Source organism: Emys orbicularis, chromosome 2, assembly GCF_028017835.1.
Source record: "Emys orbicularis isolate rEmyOrb1 chromosome 2, rEmyOrb1.hap1, whole genome shotgun sequence".
NCBI classification, from domain to species: domain Eukaryota; kingdom Metazoa; phylum Chordata; order Testudines; family Emydidae; genus Emys; species Emys orbicularis.
Genome location: NC_088684.1, coordinates 169,941,092 through 169,961,639, shown reverse-complemented (window position 1 = coordinate 169,961,639; position 20,548 = coordinate 169,941,092).

Sequence of the window (20,548 nt, the reverse complement as noted above, 5' to 3'; positions counted from 1 at the left end):
CTGACAGGCACCAGTCTAGGTCTCGGCTTAAGTTTTACCAGAACCTGACTTTTATCATATGGTGGTGATTGCAATGCAGTGGTTGCAATTTCATCTTTTAATTTTGCTAGGGCCACCTTTTTCCATTTCTGTCCCCATTCTTCAGGCACAGGGTAGCTACCTGAAGCCTGCTGTTGACCACAAATATTTATAACAGGGGACAGCACATCTCTTTTTTGTAGGTTTTTTGCAGCTTTTTCCAATGTTTTATTCTGTTCCCGTGTTTGCTGTCTCTGGACTGCTTGCTGCCCTGCAAGGAGAGCGGGAGCATTCCAGGGCCCTAGGGCTTCTTCTACTTCTTTTAACTCTTTCTTTGGTTCTGTTACTTGCCGCACCCAATTTTGTGGCATGTTGTCTTAACTATTTAACAGCTATGGTTATAGTTTGCAATATTCTACATTTCAAGTCTACAGTCTCTGCCTTAGCCTTACAAATTTTATTCCATGTTTCTTCCCCATTATATTTTTTAAATGCATATGGGCCCCCTTGCTGGCAATCCAGTGGGTGCAAATTTCATGAAAATCTGTGGGGCTCTGCAGGGAGTGGATAAGGGAGTTCCCTAGCTTGTGATTTTTTGTCATGTTAGATCCCGATTCCTACAGAGGACAGCTTGCTTACTTACCAGATCAGCGGTCGTGGGTCACCAGTGTGATTAGATGTTAATAGATGTTTGGCTGCATGTGTGTGTTCCCTCTGTGTGCTGCCCCAAGCCTGCGCAGACAGCTGGCATGGCAGACCTCGAGTGAACTGCCCAATGACCACAAGATCCATTAAGGGACGAAGGCACCCAGCCAGGTTTATTGTCAACAAAGTATGGTACTAGTATCTCACACTCTACCGGACAACTATGTATGCCTGTAACACTGGACCACACAAGCAAACAAAATGTGCTTAAATACAGATAAATGTCAATAAATCTAGGAACAAAGAATTTAGGCCCTACTTACAGGATGTAAGACTTTCTCCTGGGAAGCAGTGACTGTGAAAAAGATTTGGGGGTCGTGTTGGATAATCAGCTGAACTTGTGCTCCGAGTGCAATGCTGTGGCCTGTTGTTAGTGCTGTGGAATGTTGTTGCTGATGCTGCAGAGTTGTTATTGTTGCCAGTGTTGCTGTTCTTGGAGCTCTGATGTCAGCTGCACTAGCTGACAGTGCAGCATGTTAACTCAGCAAACCTTGATGTTATTCATAAGAAAGACCACAGGGTCAATTCAGTGGTGAAAGCGCTCGGCCAGCTTTATTGTCAACAAAGCACTTCAGGTTCACTAATACATGTATGCCTGTGACAAGATACCTGCTCAGTCAGCACACCAGGATGCTGTCCCCTCAGTAAGTACAAAGTTGCCCTCCTGTGACTTCTCCTTTTATACATTGATACAAACAAGTTACATATTGCACTCCAGATGTTGTTAGTCACCACCTTTATCCTTGTACCTGCTAATTCAAACAAACTATCCATATCCATTTGTCCTGTCATTCCATCCTTATCTTACGAGGGGTTGGTGTGTTTTTGTAGCATCTCCTAGGAATGTGTTTATATAAAAACAACAAGGAGTCCGGTGGCACCTTAAAGACTAACAGATTTATTTGGGCATAAGCTTTCATGGGTAAAAAAAATCCACTTCTTCAGATGCATGGAGTGAAAATTACAGATGCAGGCATAATACTGACACATGAAGAGAAGGGAGTTACCTCACAAATGGAGAACCAGTGCTGACAGGGCCCATTCAATCAGGGTGGATGTAGTCCACTCCCAATAATTGATGAGGAGGTGTCAATTCCGGGAGAGGCATAGTTGCTTTTGTAGTGAGCCAGCCACTCCCAGTCCCTAGTCAAGCCCAAATTAATGGTGTTACATTTGCAAATGAATTTTAGTTCTGCAGTTTCTCTTTGAAGTTTGTTTCTGAAGATTTTTTGTTCAAGTATAGCTACTTTTAAATCTGTTATAGAATGCCGGGAAGATTGATGTGTTCTCCTGCTGCCTTAATAGGAGTGTGTTGCTATCTGTGGCACCAAAGAAAAAGGGCCAGACTACAGTGATTGAATGGGCCCTATCAACACTGGTTCTCCACTTGTGAGGTAACTCCCTTCTCTTCATGTGTCAGTATTATGCCTGCGTCTGTAATTTTCACTCCATGCATCTGAAGAAGTGGGTTTTTTACACACAAAAGGTTATGCCCAAATAAATCTGTTAGTCTTTAAGGTGCCACCAGACTCCTTGTTGTTTTTGTGGATACAGACTAACACGGCTACCCCGATACTTGTGTTTACATAGTTACCCAAGAGATCTGTGTGGTTTTAGTACCATCCTCTCCAGTCTGCAAAGTGCTTATTTGGTGTTAGCTAATACCTAGTGTGTTGTTATTTTGCCAAGGCCAGGCCTACTCTGGTTCACAGCCTTTGGTTCACATTGTAGTTATGCCAGGGCTCCAGCAAGGCCTACATGGCCAAAAGGGCTAATATGATCAGGGAATCTTGAGTAGGAGTAAAGAGGTTATTTTACCTCTGTATATGGAACTAGCATGACCTCTGCTAGAAAGCTGTGTCAGCAATTCCAGAAGAGGAACTGACAAATTGGAGACAGTTCAGATAAGAGCCACAAGAATGATTAAAGGATTAGAAAACATGCCTTATAGTTATAGATTGAAGGAGCTCAATCTATTTAGCTTAACAAAGAGAAGGCTAAGGGGTGACTTGATCACAGTCTATAAGTGCCTACATGGGGAATAAATATTTGACAATGGGCTCTTCAATCTAGCAGATAGAGGTATACTATGATCCAATGGTTGGAAGGTGAAGTTAGACAAATTCATACTGTGAGGGTAATTAATCATTGGAACAATGTATCAAAGATTGTGGTGGATTTGCCATCACTGGCAACTTTTTAAACAAGACTGGATGTTTTTCTAAAAGATATGCTCTGCATAAAAATGAAATTATTTTGGGGAAGTTCATTGGCCTCTGTTATACAGGAGATCATACTAGATGATCACAATGCTTCCTTCTGGCCTTGGAATCTATGAATCTGTACATTAACTTTAGGGGGGAGGGGGGTTGGCTGTGAATTACATTCTCGGAAATCTCAACCATTGACTACAAATGAGCATGTAATTCACAGCCAAAAAAAGATAAATTAAAAATTTGTAGATTCCATACAATATGTGCCTAGATCCCTCTGGACTGCTTTGAAAATCTCAATCAATGAAAGCTAATAAAAGTAATAGTAATGGTATATATATTTGTACCATGATTAAGTGGATGGTTCATGTGGATATGAAGTTAGAGAAATGGGGTATTGTAGCATCTTATCTCTGAATTTCCTATCATTCATGCATTTAGTTTTTTAACTATAACATTGCAATGACATTTTTGTTTAATGTATTACTTATTCTATCTTAAAGATTTTTATTGGGATTTGTCACACTTGCCTTTTACATCTTAAGTCATGAGAGAACATATGTTTCCATGGATGAGGCACTGAACTGGGGGTCAGATGACATGACCTCTGCCACTTAATGACTGGTTCTGCCATTTAATGACTCACGGTGTTATCATGATCAAGTTTTACTGTCCCTCAGTCTTCTCAGCTGTCAAATGGTGATAATTATGCTTACTCACCTTTATAAAGTGCTTTGAGGTATATGGATAGGACCCTATCAAATGCACAGCCATGAAAAACGCATCATGGACCATGAAATCTGGTCTCCTCCCATGCAATCTAGTATAGGATAAAAGCACACAAAAGACCATACAGATTTCATGTGGGACACCCGCATTTCTCAAATTGGGGGTCCAGCCCAAAAGGGAGTTGCAGGGGGCATCATAAGGTTATTTTAGGAGGGTTGCAGTATTGCCACCCTTATTTCTGCACTGCCTTCAGAGGTCAGCAGCCAGAGAGCATCAACTGTTGGCCAGGCACCCAGCTCTGAAGGCAGTGCCCCACCTGCAGCAGCATAGAAGTCAGGGTGGCAATACCATACCATGCCACCCTTACTTCTGCACTGCTGCCTTTAGAGCTGGGTGGCTGGAGAGTGGTAGCTGCTGACTGAGGGCCCAATTCTGCAGGCAGCAGCGCAGAAGTAAGGGTGACAATACCATACCATGCCATCTTTACTTCTGTGCTGCTGCTGGCGGTGGCTCTGCCTCAGAGCTGGGCTCCCGGCCATCAGCTGCCGCTCTCCAGGTGCCCAGCTCTGAAGGCAGTGCCACTGCCAGCAGCAGTGCAGAAGTAAGGGTGGCAGTACTGCAACCCCCTTCTAATAACCTTGCAACCCCCCCCCCCACACACACACACACACACACCTCCTTTTTGGGTCAAGACCCCTACAATTACAACACTGAAATTTCAAATTTAAATAGCTGAAATAATGAAATTTACTATTTTTAAAATCCTATGACTGTGAAATTGACCAAAACGGACCGTGAATTTGGTAGGGCCCTATATATGGATGATGATGATGATGATGATAAGATTAGGGCACTCAGCTGAGAGGTGGCAGATCCCTGTTCACATCCCTTCTTCTCAGCAGGCAGAGCAGGGAGTTGAACTGGTGGTCTCCCACATCCCAGGTACGTACCCTAATTGCTAAAAGTTCTGAGGGAGGTCCTTCTTCTTATTTTGTGTGGAGATAGGGAGCCACTGAGCATGCTTACCAGATCAGGCCCCACAGGGGAGTTAGGCAGAGGACTCCTATCTTCCCCCAGTTTGTGCATCATTCTGGGGCTTAGGCATCTGGATGCCTAGAGTACGGTAGTAGTGTGCATGCCCAAAGACAGAAACATAGGTACTCCCTTTTATCATGTACTTTCTTCCCTCTTGGCTTTGTCCCCCCCCCCCCTTTCAAAGTCAGGTGAGCATTACCTCATTGTAGTCCCAAACTGACCAAAGGAAGGAGGGTGACTCACTCGAGAGTCCAACAGATCCTTTGTTGCTGCCTAGGCCAGTGTCCTTTGTTCCTGTGAGGCTGGGATGGGTTTGTCCCATATATGCCCTGATGAGGTGTGAACTACCCCTCTGCTCTTGGAGAGTTTTTGCCTGGGCTTGTTTAAAGCCATGAAGACACATTTTCAGCCTCATAACTATGTACATGAAATTACAACCTATAACATTACTGTAACAATAATTACTATAACATCACTATAACAACAATGCTCAGTGCATTATGAGCCTTCCAAAGACACCTGACATGACAAACTTTGCAATGGATACCACACAATCATTTTACAAGGATGAACATGGGGGTGCTGGTTGTTCCCCCGTGTTACAGAGTGTCACAACCTCCAAACTGAAAAATCTAATATTCTCTCAGGTCTAATCATTATAAAACCATTAATATATGTAAAAAGTTTTATTCTGTAAGGTGAGGAAATTATTCTAGCAGTGCTTGGGGAAAAAATTATTGTTTTCTCTAAACCAGGGAGAGACCTATTTAAATGCATACAAACCACACTCGTTAGTGAATGCAGGTATCTACACTTATTAAGTTGGGGTTGGTCCTTCTTTGAGCAGGGGGTTGGACTAGAATACCTCCTGAGGTCTCTTCCAACCCTGGTCTTGTATGATTCTATTATTATCAAATATTGAGCAGCAGACTGAATAGTATACTTGCTGATTGTATTAAGAGGGACCAGATGGATTTAATAAAAGACAGATAAGTAGTGGAAGCATGGAGAATACTTGATCCCAATTGCATAAAGAGCAATGGGATCTGATTTTCAAAAGACCCTAATGAATTTAGGAACACAATTCCCATTTATTCAACAGGAGTTGTACTCTTAAATCCCATTCATGCTTTTGAAAATCTCTCCACAGATGTATATTTATCACTGTATGCAGAGAAATTGTTTGATAAAGTCATGTACACATGCCTAAAACATAATTAACAAATTTGATTTTGGTCCTAATTTCCAAAAATGTGTTGGTGCTTTGTATACTAATCTCATATGCTGCACTGTCTTACTGGATGTAAATAGGAGAGGTTTACATTATACAGAAGGACAAGGCAAAGTTGCCCTTTATTACCATAGTAATTTGCTCTGGCAATGTTTTCTCAAAAGATTAGTGACAACTTAAAAATAAAGGATATGAAGAATATGCCACAGGCTCTTGCACTATGTGCAGATGATATAATACTATTCCTAACATTACCATGGAACTCTTTGTTAGCTGTTAAGATAGAAATTTAAACATTTGTCATATTCTTTTGGCAAATCAGAATGATCCAGTTTTTCACCCACTTTGCACTGGTGTAAATGACTATATGAGATGCAGGTCAATGAAAAACTGGGCTCTGAGAGTTTAGACTTCAGTTCTATATTATCCTCTAAAAATGTAAATCTGAGTACTCTCAGAAGTTAAACTGAACTTTCAAATTTGTAAGCTAAGAGTTGTTATACATTGAGTGCAACAAATATCTAACAATAACTCCAGATGGAGCAGGTATAAAGCCAAAATTTAGGACTGTGTACAATAATTAGGCCTCCAGTAGCCATCCTTAATGGGGCATCACAGCCTAGAAGAAAACCTTAGCTGTCTGGATCTAAAGGACTGGAAATGGAATTTAAATTGTGGGGGAGGAGGTTGAAGAACAATTGCCCATAACAATGAAAATGGAAAAATTAGAAGGACACCTTAGGTGTGAATTTTAGGTCCTGTGACAGACCCAGACCAGTGGGGTACAGGAGTCTGGTAGAGGGCAAATATACTGGTCACTGGATGAGTAGTTTTCTGACGACGGGGCCGGCACCCTGACGGGGCTCGGGGGTCCCGGATGTCCTTCCGTGCCGGGCCAAGGTGCAGTCCCTCCGGACGTGTCCTATCGCCCGGCAGAGGTAGCACCGGGCCTCCCCCGTTGAATAATGAACCCGGTAGCGGGCCCCCTGGTAGGGGACCAAGAAGGACCCCTCGAGCGCCTCACCGTCACGTGCCGCCCGCGGAATGAGAGGACGTGACGGAGGGCGGGGTCTTTGCAGCCCAATGGGAGAGGGCTGACCACGGAGATCGGCCTCCCCAGGGTAGAGAGGGCGGGTAACAGGGCAGCATTTGAAAGGAAGGGAGGGACAGAAGTCAGGACCAGACGGGGACCCAGGTCTTCTAGCGGCTCCAGGGGGACGTACAAGCCCCCCACCGCCAGGCCCTTCTCCACTGCCTCCTGGGTGGTGGCCTCCGATGCTAGGAAGAAGACGACCTTTCTGTACATCTTGGAGGCCGCCACAATGGCCGTGGGCCCCACCACCCTCGCCAACGCCCGCACGTAGGTCTCCACGTGGGGCGAGGCGGGTACCAGGAGGCAACGGACGCCATGCTTCCTGGTCAAGGTGGGGAAGGGGCCCCGGCCGCTATAGATGGTAGCAGAGGTGGTGGATGGGGGAGATGACGTAGCGGCAAGCGGGGGGGCCGCCGCCACCTGGGCGTTTGCCCTGGGGGCCGGGGGAGGGACACCCACAGAGCTGGTGGAGGGAACAGCAGGGAGGGACGCCGTGGCCGGTTGCAGGGCCGCGGCAGTGGGGGCACCCCCTGCCATGGAGGGCCTGGCTTTTTTAGCGGGGCCTTTACCCTTCTTTGTGCCCTGGCCCTTCCTGCCGGTTGGAGGGACTCCCCCATAGTCAGAGGGGGCGAGGGACGTGGCAGCAGCGGAGGTCACCTCGTTACCCACCGCTGCCGGTGCTCCAGCAGGGGTGGTAGTAGGTGGCTCGGCAGCGGCGGTTGAGGTAGAGGCTAGGGGGGACGATGGTGGGGCGGGTGGAGGAGGGGCAGCAGGGTCTGCCCGAGGGGTCTCACTCTCCTCGTCCCCTGCCATAATGAGTACGGGGGGAGAGCAAACACTGGAGGGCGGGTAGGGAACGGGGAAGCAGGTCGACCACTCCTCCCCGCTAGGCTGTAGGCAGGGGAGGAGGGTGCCAAAAAAAAGGGGGGGGTGGATGGGGGGGCTATCAAGGGCTAGGGGTCAGTCACTGACTCAGGGAAGGTTTCCGGCTCCTCTTGTTGCACCAAGGAAGGGAGGATATAACAGCATTGGGGGGTGCAGTGAGACAGAATCAAACTAAAACGGGGAGGGGTACAAGTGCATAGGAGGGGACATGGGCGCACGAGGGGAGGGGCTAATCAGGGCAAGGGGACCGCAGGGGAAAGGGAGCAACCAGGCGGGAAATGGGGCAGAGGAACCACGGGGCTAGCTTCAGAGTCTGGGGCGGGTCAAACAAAGGCTGCAGAGGGAAAGGGCGGGGCAGGCAAACAAAGTGGAGCTAGTGAGGGGCTGGGGCAAGGGGGAGGGGCAAAAGGCAGCAAGGGGCAAATGGGTAGGCAGCAGGGGCAAAGCTGGGGGCTTGCTGCAGGGGGGAGGGGGTCAGTCCAAAAGGGGGGGGGTACGTGCACCCACGTGCACTTGTAACAAAAAGAAAGTCTTTGGAAGCTGGCTGCTGTATCAGGCCCAATGGTGGCAACAGGGCGTATCAAGCCTAGGTGAGCAGCTGAAATCCCAGAGGCAGGAGCTCAAGGTAGATGGTAAGTAGCCAGTGGGGGTGGTGGAGGGGGCAACGATGATGGTGGTGGTGGGGGTCGGGGGGGGACACAGATGGACCAGGGGGCAGGCTCCACGCCACACCCCCAGTGTCCCCACAAACACAGTCTAGATCCCCACCACAAGAGCACAGTTCAAAAGTTACTCAATCCGGGAGGGCCCCCTCCACGGTGGTCTGTAGAATTCCTACGCGCTCCCCCACTGGCAGATGGTCCTCTTCTTCTGCTCAGGGCTCCAGTAGCTCCCCAGCAGCAAACGCAGCAGCTCCAGGCGGCAGTCTGGTGGCCAGCAGGAAGGACCCTTCTCAGGTGGAGGTGGTGGTGGCATCCCCAGCAGCAGGAGCAATGGCTGGGGTCTCTCCCTCCCCTCCTCTGGGGAGTGGGCCAGCAGGCCCCCCCCCAAGGGGCTGTAGCTGGAGCAGCAGCAACCAAGGGTGTGGGTGGGTCTAGCAGCCAGCCAGCAAGCAGGTAGCAGAGAAAGAGGAGGAGCAGCCCCCTACCTCCCTCCCTCCAGGCCAGAGGGCTACAGGAGAGTGATCTATTAGTCCCAGGTCAGACAGGGTTTCTGTTCCCTGAGTGATCAGAGAAGGGGCTGCACTAGAGTAATCAGGAACCTGCTAGAACCAGTTAAGGCAGGCAGGCTAATTAGGACACCTGGAGCCAATTAAGAAGAAGCTGCTAGACTCAATTAAGGCAGGCTAATCAGGGCACCTGGGTTTTAAAAGGAGCTCACTTCAGTTTGTGGTGTGAGTGTGAGGAGCTGGGAGCAAGAGGTGCAAGGAGCTGAGAGGGAGAGGGAGAGGGAGAGGGTGTGCTGCTAGAGGACTGAGGAGCACAAGCATTATCAGACACCAGCAGGAAGGTCCTGTGGTGAGAATAAGGAAGGTGTTTGGAGGAGCCCATAGGGAAGTAGCCCAGGGAGTTGTAGCTGTCATGCAGCTGTTACAGGAGGCACTATAGACAGCTGCAGTCCACAGGGCCCTGGGCTGGAACCCGGAGTAGAGGGCGCGCCCGGGTTCCCCCCAAACCTCCCAATTGACCTGGACTGTGGGTTCTTCCAGAGGGGAAGGTCTCTGGGCTGTTCCCCAACCCACATGGTGAATCTCTGAGGCAAGAAAATCCACCAATAAGTGCAGGACCCACCAAGGTAGAGGAGGAACTTTGTCACAGTCCTCACTCATTCCTGAGAAGCTTTTGGGAGATGAAAACCAGTTTCCTCAGAATACAATATGCATTTAGTTACATTCAGGTGACTGAGGGAAGAGACCCTGCTCTCTGATACCTATCTTCCCCTCAACCAAATAAATGAATGGGGTGGACATGGCGGGGGAATCCACACCGAGAGAGAAATGTAAAGAAAACAATGTAAAAACAGCAAGCATGTAAAAGCACCATGAGACTGCCCAAATATGACATTTTCCTCTGCTTTTGTTTAGCTGGTTTAGGCTCCCCAGAAATGATGGACAATCACAGCTATATAGGTAATCATTTACATATTTTGGTTTTGTATATTCAGAAAAATTCTCCCTCAAAATTAGGTTATTTTTGCACCAACACCATCAGTAGTGAGTGTGGTTAGATGTTGATAGATCTTTGGCTTCATATGTGTGTTCCCTCTCTGTGCTGCCCCAGCCCTGCGCAAACAGCTGGCACAGCAGACCTCAAGTGAACCGCCCAATGATCACAAGATCTGTTAAGGGACAAAGGCATCCAGGCAGTTTTATTGTCGACCAAGTATGGTATTAGTATCCCACAGACTCTACCGGAAAACTAATACATGTATGCCTGTAACACTGGACCAGCTCAGTGAACGGCAGGCCTTTCCATTCCTCCCAAGGCCAGACAAAGATATTCCCTCTGAGATACATCTTTATACCCTGATACAAACAAGTTAGTACTGCCCCTATGACATAGTCAGTTATTGCCCCCTGACGTAGCTAGTTAGCACTCATCACCTTGTACATGTTGGTTCGATCAAAACATCTCTGTTATGTACTGTCATCCTGACCTTATTTTTTAGGAGGGATCAGTGTGTTTCTGTTATTCTTGGGGAATGTTTTTGTATCATCCTTGATATCTGGATGCTCTGGTACCACTTGATATTGGGATGTGTTTGCATGAGTACTCTGTGCTTAGCACTTCTTAGGAATGTGTATTTCTGCAATATCAGCCCTGTTCTTGCCAGATTCTGTGAGCAGGTCCTGCCTCATACCAGGCCTCTGAGACAAGGGCTTTCTTCCTACTACACTTATTACCCTAATTTAATTGTATATTATACTAGAATACTCCTATGGTCAAATTCTGGCTCTTTTCTCCAAGGAAGACAGAAAGGGTGGAATGGCACTCTAGTGACAAGTGAAGATGCCCTGAGCTTTCATGACCTGTCAATAGCTTTGTGATAATATGATGCCCCATAACTGAACAAAATATTCCAAGTGCATTGTATGCACCACAGATCTATATAGAAAAAGATTATTAGCTTCCTGCTGCATTATGTGATGACAGGATGTCTTTGTGTATGCAGCCCAAAATCACATTGACCTTTTCTTGCAGCCACATCACATTGAAAACTCGTGTCCAATTAGCTGTCCACTATCTCTTGAGACTTTTAAAATTAGACTGGAAAAAGGTCTAGAAAAATTGCTCTGTGGAACAATCCTCTGTTGGCAGGTCAATAATGGATCTTTTTCATGTTTAACTTCTATCATTTCTATGAAAATATTTTTTTCAAGTAAAAATAGTAGTCAAACAAAATGCACATTGGATGAATTTTTCATTGTATTTTCAGTGCAGTACTTCATAAATCCTGCTCACCTTACTCATGTGAGTGGCTGCCTAGAAATCAATGAGATTACTCATGTGAGTTAAGCAAGCAGGAGTTGGCCTGAGGCCTGCTAGGAATCCCTGGATATAAGCAGTGACAGACTGATTTTTCCACTGAGAAACTAAAGTCATTAATCATTCTGTTGATTTCATTTGTATTAACTGCAAAGTGATATATTTAAAGAGATGATTTTATTACTAAATTTAATCAGCTCAAAGACTTTTTTAATGTCCTTTATCCAAATGAGTTTTCATCACAGTTAACTGTTATCACTGAACTTGAAATAAATTACATTAAACGAGGTAATAGGAAACTACTGCCCTAACTTTCTCTCTGTCAAGAGAAGTATGTAATATGGTTGGAATGCTAATGAATGACATGTTGCAAGAAACAGGAAGCAGGTTATCACTTCCAGGACATTGACAATTTAGAGTGCTATATGATACTAAACAATAACATTCACTGGAGTGGCACAATAATGTTAGAAAAGCCAACTCTTGACCTGTAACCAAGCTTTATTCACACTATGTAAGTCAATAGGTTCATAAGAAATGTCCTGAATATGTAAAAATAAACAGATTTAGAATATGTATACCAGATGTGGAATAATAAGCCAGAGAACATACCTTATCTGTACATTATGAGTGTTATTGTACTCTACTCATCAATCTACATATACATTGTTGCAATCATGCAATCCTTACTGGTATTTTTCTTTCAGTAAATAGGGGAAAAAAGGAAAGATTCTGCAATTTATACAGAGTTCTGGGATGTGAGTGGTGGGGAGCTTCATCACTGCAGGAGTGGCTCCTGGAGGCCTCAGGTCAGTGGTGTAGCTAGCATGGGACATTTGGGTGGGCCCTGACTCAGGCAAGCAGGCAATGATGGGGGGTGGGGCAGCAGAAGGGATTTGGGGGGCCCGCCTCCGTCCACTTCCTCCAGTCCAGTCAGCCTTGCAGGGGACAACGGATGCTCTGGCCAGGGGCCCCTGGGGGCCCCGTGCACGCACCCAGCTCCGGGAGGAGACACTGCTCTCCAGCAGACATGGCTCCCAGCTCCCGTCCCTGTCACACTGCCCCACATCTGGCTCCCCAAGGCGGCAGGCCTACATATTTTGATGATCGCTGCCAGGTGGGCCGGCCAGCCGCCTGCCCTCCTCCTGTTGCGGCATGCGCACATGGGTGGCACACTCGGCAGGCACTCTGCTGCTGCTGTCCCTCCCCCTCTGATCGGTCCAGGGATGCGTGCACCTGGCATACAGAATCCCTCAGGTCTGGGCAGAGCTAGCACTGGGGCCAGAGCAGAACTGGGGCTGGGAAGTGGGCGGGCCACGGACCACCCAGGCCCACCCATAGCTATGCCTCTATTGCACCATCCCTTAGGAGCCAACAGCGCCATCTCCAGCCTACTTCCTTTGAGATGACTTGCAGCTTTGTGGATGTTAGGTAGCAGCAACCCCCAAAGCACAACAGGGAATGCAATTGTTCATGACCTTTCTGGGTGGTGAAGGAACCTTGCACCCTCTCCACTAAACAACTGTGCAAGGGCCAGAACAACTTCCAGCTCTAAGGGACATACTCATGCAGCTCGCTTCAGCTCTTCTATTTTTAGCAAGTTAACTCAATCAGAGTTAGCGCAGGTATGTCTCCTCAAGATGGAAGTTACATCTTGCAGTTCCCATGTAGACATACCCTTGGAAACAACATTCTCACTATGATGTTTTTTTCTGTCAGGTGATCCCTTTCATTCCCTCATAGCAAGCCACCTTGTTCCCTTTGTATGTACCCAGATTTTTCTTGGTCCTTTTTAAAAATCTTTTGATTTGCATAATTTATATAGAATAAAGCAATGGGGGTCTAGTCATTTCAGCACAGGATTAAGAAACAGGAACTCTTAATTTACAGTCCTGCTACTGACTTTGAGTCTCAGACTTTCAGGCCAGAACGCACTATCATGGTCATCTCGTCTGGCCTGCACATCACACTCCTGTTCTGTGGCCCTGGAAAAGCCACTCTTGCATTAGTTTTCCCATTTGAAAAAACAAGAATAGTAATATTTGCTCACCTACCTCACAGTGATATTGTGAGAATTAATTAGCGCTCATAAAGTGCTTTGAGGATTAAAAACATTAGGTGATAAAAAGGCACACATTAAATTGATGCTACAGTGCCTCTTTATATAATGTTGCTTCATGAGATTCTTAAAAATATAAAAAGAATATTACCATGCAATAATTTGGGAATAAGATAATAAGGGACTTAATCCAGTGTCCAGATGGAAAAGGATAGAGAAAAGATTGACAGGAAATACATCATAGTAAATGTATAATAATACTTGATATAATTGTTCATTTGAGAATCTCAAAGTGCTTTCCTTACAAAGGTAAGTGTTTTAATTCCTGTTTTACAGATGGAGAAACTGAGGCACAGGCAGACTTGTTGGGCACTCAAAAATTGAAGCATCAAAATTAGATGCTACTTCTAAAAACATTGTACTAAGGGTAAAAAAATCTATTTAACTCAATTTGAGTCTTTCCATTTACTCCAATGAATGTTGGATTTCAGGAATAGTTTCAGGAATAGTCCCACTAAGATCAATAGAACTACTCTGTGAGTAAGAAATACTCATGAGTAAGGGTCAGCAGGACTGGACCCTGCGGATATTTAAAGTAATGTCCAAGTTCCTTTCCAAGACCTTAAACTCAAGCGTAGAGTTCCATACAGCATTATGGATCCCAAATCATAACTGACCAATAGCCACCACTGCTACGAGGTAACAGGGTGTTTTTTTTAAAAAGAGCTTCAGTTTTCCAGTGTGGTGGCTCCAAATGGTTCCTAGTAGGAATTTACATTTGATAAGAGGCCTGACTTTTCAGCTACATCTTTTGAAAAACGTTAATCATTGTAAAAATAAAAATATTGAACATATTTTTTCCTTTTTATGATTTCCTGATAATATTGACATGCTGTTGGCTCATTTTATAACTGCAGTAAGACACTCCAGAGTGTGTTGTGCTGAAATATCACCATTTCTTGGGTGATTTCAGTCAGCCTCATGCCTAATAAAAAGGGCCCTACCAAATTCAGTCTATTTTGGTCTATTTCATTGTCATAGGATTTTAAAAATCGTAAATTTCATTTCAGATATTTAAATCTCAAATTTTACAGTGTTGTAACTGTAGGGGTCCTGCCCAAAATGAGGCTGTGCATGGGTTCACAAGGTTATTGTAGGGAGGTTATAGTATTGCCACCCTTGCTTCTGCACTGCTGCTGACAGTGGTGCTGCCTTCAGAGCTGGGTGGCTGGAGAGTGGTGGCTGCTGGCTGAGAGCCCAGCTCTGAAGGCAGTGCCACTGCCAGCAGCAGCACAGAAGGATGGCATGGTATGGTATTGCCACTCTTATTTCTGTGCTACTGCTTTTAGAGCTGGGCCCTCGGCACAGCAGCCGCCACGCTCCAGCTGCTCAGCTCTTAAGGCAGCAGCGCAGAATTAAGGGTGATATGGTATGGTATTGCCACTCTTATTTCTGTGCTGCGGCTAGCAGGGTGATGCCTTCAGAACTGGGCAGCTCTCTGGCCACCCAGCTCTGAAGACAGCACAGAAGTAAGGGTGACAATACCGTGACCCCCTACAATAACCTTGTGACTCCCCTGCAGCTCTCTTTTGGGTCGGGAACCCCAGTTTGAGAAACACTGATCTCGCCCCGTGAAATCTATATAGTATAGGGTAAAAGTACACAAAAGACCAGATTTCACGATCCGTTTTTCACGGCCATGAATTTTGTAGGGCCCTACTAATAAACCTATACTAAGCCTGACAATATGTAAGCACAACACACCCAGTTATGTCTTGGGGACCAGCATTGCATTCCTTGGGTACCCTACACTCCCAAGGAATGCAGGATCTGACCCTTATTGCTTAGTTCACACTAGCACTAGTTCATATTATTCAGTTACCTGTGGTTATGTTAATTCATTATGTATTAACACTACCTGTAAAGTTCTCTTGGAAAATTCCCAAGAATTTTTCATGGATATTTAGTTGGCAGAAAGTACTAGTTCCTCTGTGTAGCAGAAAGAATTCTTCTTTCAACCTGAGTTATGGAGCAAATACAAAAAATGCTGCTGTCCTTTCCCTTTGCTCACTTTCCTTTTACAATGGTTATAATTGAGGAAGACTCTTGTCAAAATATACTATTTATAGTTTGATTTGTTGACAAATCCTGTCAAATACCAGATTTATATCCCACCTACTGGGTTTATGAAATATGAGGCTGATTTAGAAGTCATGCCACTTTGTGTGTTATTCCATTCATTTAAAAGATGTTCAAGTGATTTATAGCTTGTACCTCTGAATTATAAATCACATCTTTGATATATACTTCCTGTATCTTATTTTTAATCTGGCACTCTTTACTTTGAGCATAATCTCTGATTTACTAACGTCTATGTAAAAATAGAAAGATGATTTGATTGATGTATTCATACCTCAAGCATTTGTTAACCCCAAATCCTGGGGTTTAAGGTCAGATGCTGCAGCATTACTGATAATGAAAGTTTTGTCATTGACTTCAACACGTGCAGGATCAGGCCCTTACTAATCATTGTTTAACTGAAAACAGGTTTATCCTAAAGCTGTAGTACAGCTATTACAGTGAAGGCTATACAATGCTGAGTTTCTGGGAGACAGAGTTGCCGGATGAGGTTCAACAAGGACAAGTGCAGAGTCCTGCATTTAGGATGGAAGAATCCCATGCACTACTACAGATTAGGGACTGAATGGCTAGGCAGCAGTTCTGCAGAAAAGGACCTAGTGATTACGGTGGACGAGAAGCTGGATATGAATCAACAGTGTACCCTTGTTGTCAAGAAGGCTAACAGCATTTTGGGCTGTATAAGTAGGGGCATTGCTAGCAGATCGAGGGATGTGATCATTCCCCTCTATTCAGCATGGGTAAGGCCTCATCTGGAGTACTGTGTCCAGTTTTGGGCCCCACACTACAAGAAGGATTTGGAACGAATCAAGCGGAAGGCAACAAAAATGATTAGGGGGCTGGAGCACATGATTTATGAGGAGAGGCTGAGGGAACTGGGATTATTTAGTCTGCAGAAGAGAAGAATGAGAGGGGATTTGATAGCTGCTTTCAACTATCTGAAAGGGGATTCCAAAGAGGATGGATCTAGACTGTTCTCAGTGGTACCAGATGATAGAACAAGGGGTACGTCTTCACTCAAGGGGGGGGGGTCGATTTAAGATACGCAAATTCAGCTACGCGAATAGCTGCTTTCGACTATCTGAAAGGGGATTCCAAAGAGGATGGAGCTAGGCTGTTCTCAGTGGTGGCATATGAAAGAACAAAGAGCAATGGTCTCAACTTGCACTGTGGGAGGGCTAGGTTGGATATTAGGAAAAAACTATTTCACTAGGAGGGTGGTGAAGCACTGGAATGGGTTACCTAGGGAGGTGGTGGAATCTCCATCCTTAGAGGTTTTTAAGGCCTGGCTTGACAAAGCCCTGGCTGGGATGATTTAATTGGTGTTGGTCCTGCTTTGAGCACGGTGTTGGACTAGACCTCCTGAGGTCTCGTCCAACCCTAATCTTCTATGATTCTATGGCCTCAAAGAATTCCATTAATAATGACCTCTGTTACATTACATTTACATGACTCAATTGGGCCTTTTTCTGTCACACTTCCCCAAAATGCATGTTTTTTAGTGGTTACCACACAGATACACCCATTGCCTATATCAAACACTCCTGTGCCATTAGAGGCTAAATATTGCATGGTATATTGTCCGCTTGAATGGTTCAAATGACATCCCCTTAGGGCCAAGTTAGTTGTGGGCACACCCATTTGCTTCATCCCCACTGTTCACAATGTTTTGTTAATTCTACTAATTTATAATTCCCTTCTTCTTGAGTCAAGTGTGTCCCACTTATTTCTATTTGTCATAATTCTCAATTAATAATTTTTGGCAACACCCAGGCCATTGCTGTCTTTCTTTGCTTCCCTGTGTTATGTAACAGCATTCTACCTTTTCCAATTAAACTCCATATATTTCTTCCATCCTGTAATTTGTTGATTCCATATACGAGGATCTTTGAACCTTTCAAAAGGCCATTTCCCATTACTTAACAGATTAACCTCTCTCTCTCTATGTATTGTATCCCATAAGTTTGCATCAGTACACATTGTATTGCTAGTAGAGTTTTATTGTCAATTTCAGACACACCAAATAGATTTACATTTATAGACCTTTTCAAGGCTTGGGCTTGTTTCAATTGGAGTTCTACACTTATTCCTTGTTCTGATAATGCACCAAAATTTGTCACACGTGTCTGTATAGCCCCCAAAATCTTACCCAAAGCTGACATTTTCCCTTGTAACGGCTCAATATCAAATGAGTTTAAAACTCCAGCTCCAATACTACCAACAATATATTCCCCTATTCCTCTCTTATTTTGTATAGTCCCGTCTCCCCATTGTTGTTGCCATGCTTGTAATAGAGGCAAGGCATATGGCATACACTCCGGATGTTGTGCACTTATGTTTACTTGCGCTCTCTCCAACCAGATTGTTCCACAATAGTTGGAGCTTCGATTACTTCTCCCCTCCTATATGGGTGCTCGTCTGCCAGGATTCTTGATGCAATCTTGTTTACTGGTATCTGATTAATAAACATAAAAAAAACCTGACCATATGCCTGAAAATATTAATTAATTAATTAATTTTAACATTAATTTTCCTAACGCAACTCAATCTTATTATGGAAAGATTTGTTATTACACCATATTCCCATAATTTAAGAGCCATTAACTCATTTCATCCCACATGAGTATTCGCCAATCCTTGTTCATTTGTCACATCTACGGTGACCACATCAAATCCCAAACTCCAAAAGGTACAGTTCACAGTACTCATATTCAGATTGTTCTCATGATAACTAAATCTAAACCTTAGGTGACCTTCCCCCCTTAGTATGTAGAAATATCTTCATTGCTCTTCCAAATCTTTTGGCTTTAGATATTCCCATGTCACATTTTTGCCATCTTCCCACCATATTTCAAATTTTACCTCAAAAGGTTTTTCTTTACATCTGGTTTTGTTTGGTCCTGTTTTTCCCATTCTGTCCCACGAATAGTCAAATGTATTATCCCCTTTGATCCATACCTCCATCCTAGAGGTGCTCCCATATGTATATCCATGTATCCCTAAATTTCCCCAAATATTCAAAACACATAAAAGCCAAAAACCATATTTCCACCCTTTTTGAATTATGAGGATCCTCAATATTGAAGCCATGGCCATTATTCCATAGGAATAAATGTCCGATGCTTCTGGCCATATTATTCTAAATACTTACACTAACCTCATCTATCTTCTCTTGAGCTCCAGTATTTTTTTTCTTCCTAAAATATCTCTCTCTCTCTCTCTCACACACACACACACACACACACACACACACACACACACACACCACAATTCTTCTACTAAGCACAAAATGCAAAGCAAAGCAAGCATAAGCAACCAATTACAAAAATTGGAGCACCATAGCCACACTCCAAATCCAAGGTCCATACAGGATAATCTCTGGTGCAATTGGGCATTCCTTTCCCTCTAAGATAAAGAAAAAGAAAGGAACATTTAATCTTTAGGCCATAACTTTAATTGTGATGTGTGGATCCACTTTCCCTTTTCCCTCCCTTGTTAATCTGCACTACAGTCGGTGAAATTTTATTCATGATGGAAAACGGTCCAACCCATTTAGACTCCAGGACATGATTTTTCAATGTTAATTTCAAATATATTAATCTCTGATTTTCCATAATTTACTGTCCTGAGCCACATGAGAATCCACATAGTCTCTTGCTTTTTCAATGGCGTTGGTCAGTTTAAATTCCATTTTCTTATGTTCCATTGGTAACTCCCTTACCCATTGGGTAACTGATACCTCCTCCTCTTCTTCTGGGACAATAAAGGGCTCCACAATCTCAATCCAAAGAGAATTTGAGAAGGCTGGTAGCCAGTACTCAATGGATCACTACTTTGGATTGCCGTCAATACCATTGGCAGTTTATCATCCCAATCTTTGCCAGCTTCTTGCACTACTTTACATAGAGCTTGTTTAATAGTTTGATTCATTCTTTCTACTGTCCCTGACGATTGAGGATGACAGGGGATATGTAGTTGTTGCTTTATTCCTAAAGCTTTTAATAAACTTTAAATTACTCCTCCTACAAAATGTGACCCATTATCTGAATCAATTACTTTTGGAGTTCCATATCTACTAAACACTACTTCCCACAACTTTTTGGCAGTGGTCTCTGCAGTACGATTTCTGATTCGAATCGCCTCCACCCATCAGAAAAGGAATCTACTATCACTAATAAATACTGATTCCCCCTTTGGGTCTTAGGCAGTTTATCAATCTATTCTACTCCATGGCCCCACAATTATTTGGTGCAACAAGGGTCCTGAATTTGGTGGTCTATTTCCGTCTGCTGCATACCTTATGCAATTTTTAAACAAAGTTTTCTACATCCTTTTGCACCTTAGGCCATATTCCAATTTGTTTTACTTTAAAGAGAGTATTCTCTATTCCTTGGTGGGCCATAGAGTGACACAGGTTAATAATCTCTTCTCTTTGAAGTTTGTCAGGTACCCACTTTACCTCTCCTGTTTTCTTATTCACCACATAGCCACCTTGTATATTCCAGTTTCCCCTTCCTCAGGTTTAACCTCCTGTTTTATGGCTTGAGCTCTAGTAACTACTATAACTTCCAAAGGTTCCTTTGCTGCTAATTCAGCTAAAGCAGATGCTTTATCATTCCAATATTTTTCATTCCCTTCTTGCTTTTGATAACCTTTAATATGTCTTACCCAGGAAAATTAAGAGTATTTCTTCAACCAATTATAGATTTCCAATCCTCTTTTGGACCAAATTTTTCCCCTCAGCTGATTCCCAAGGATTCTTTTTCCAAATCCCAATCCAGTATAACAGTCCTTTTTACCACAAAATCTGAATCCATATAAACAAAGACAGTCTGCAACATTATTTTTCTGTTTAAGCAGATCACTAAGAGCTCTGACCTCTGCTCCCTGAGCTGAAGTCATACTCACAGAACCAGAAATAGTTTCCCCATCAATTTGCATATCCCGTATATTTCT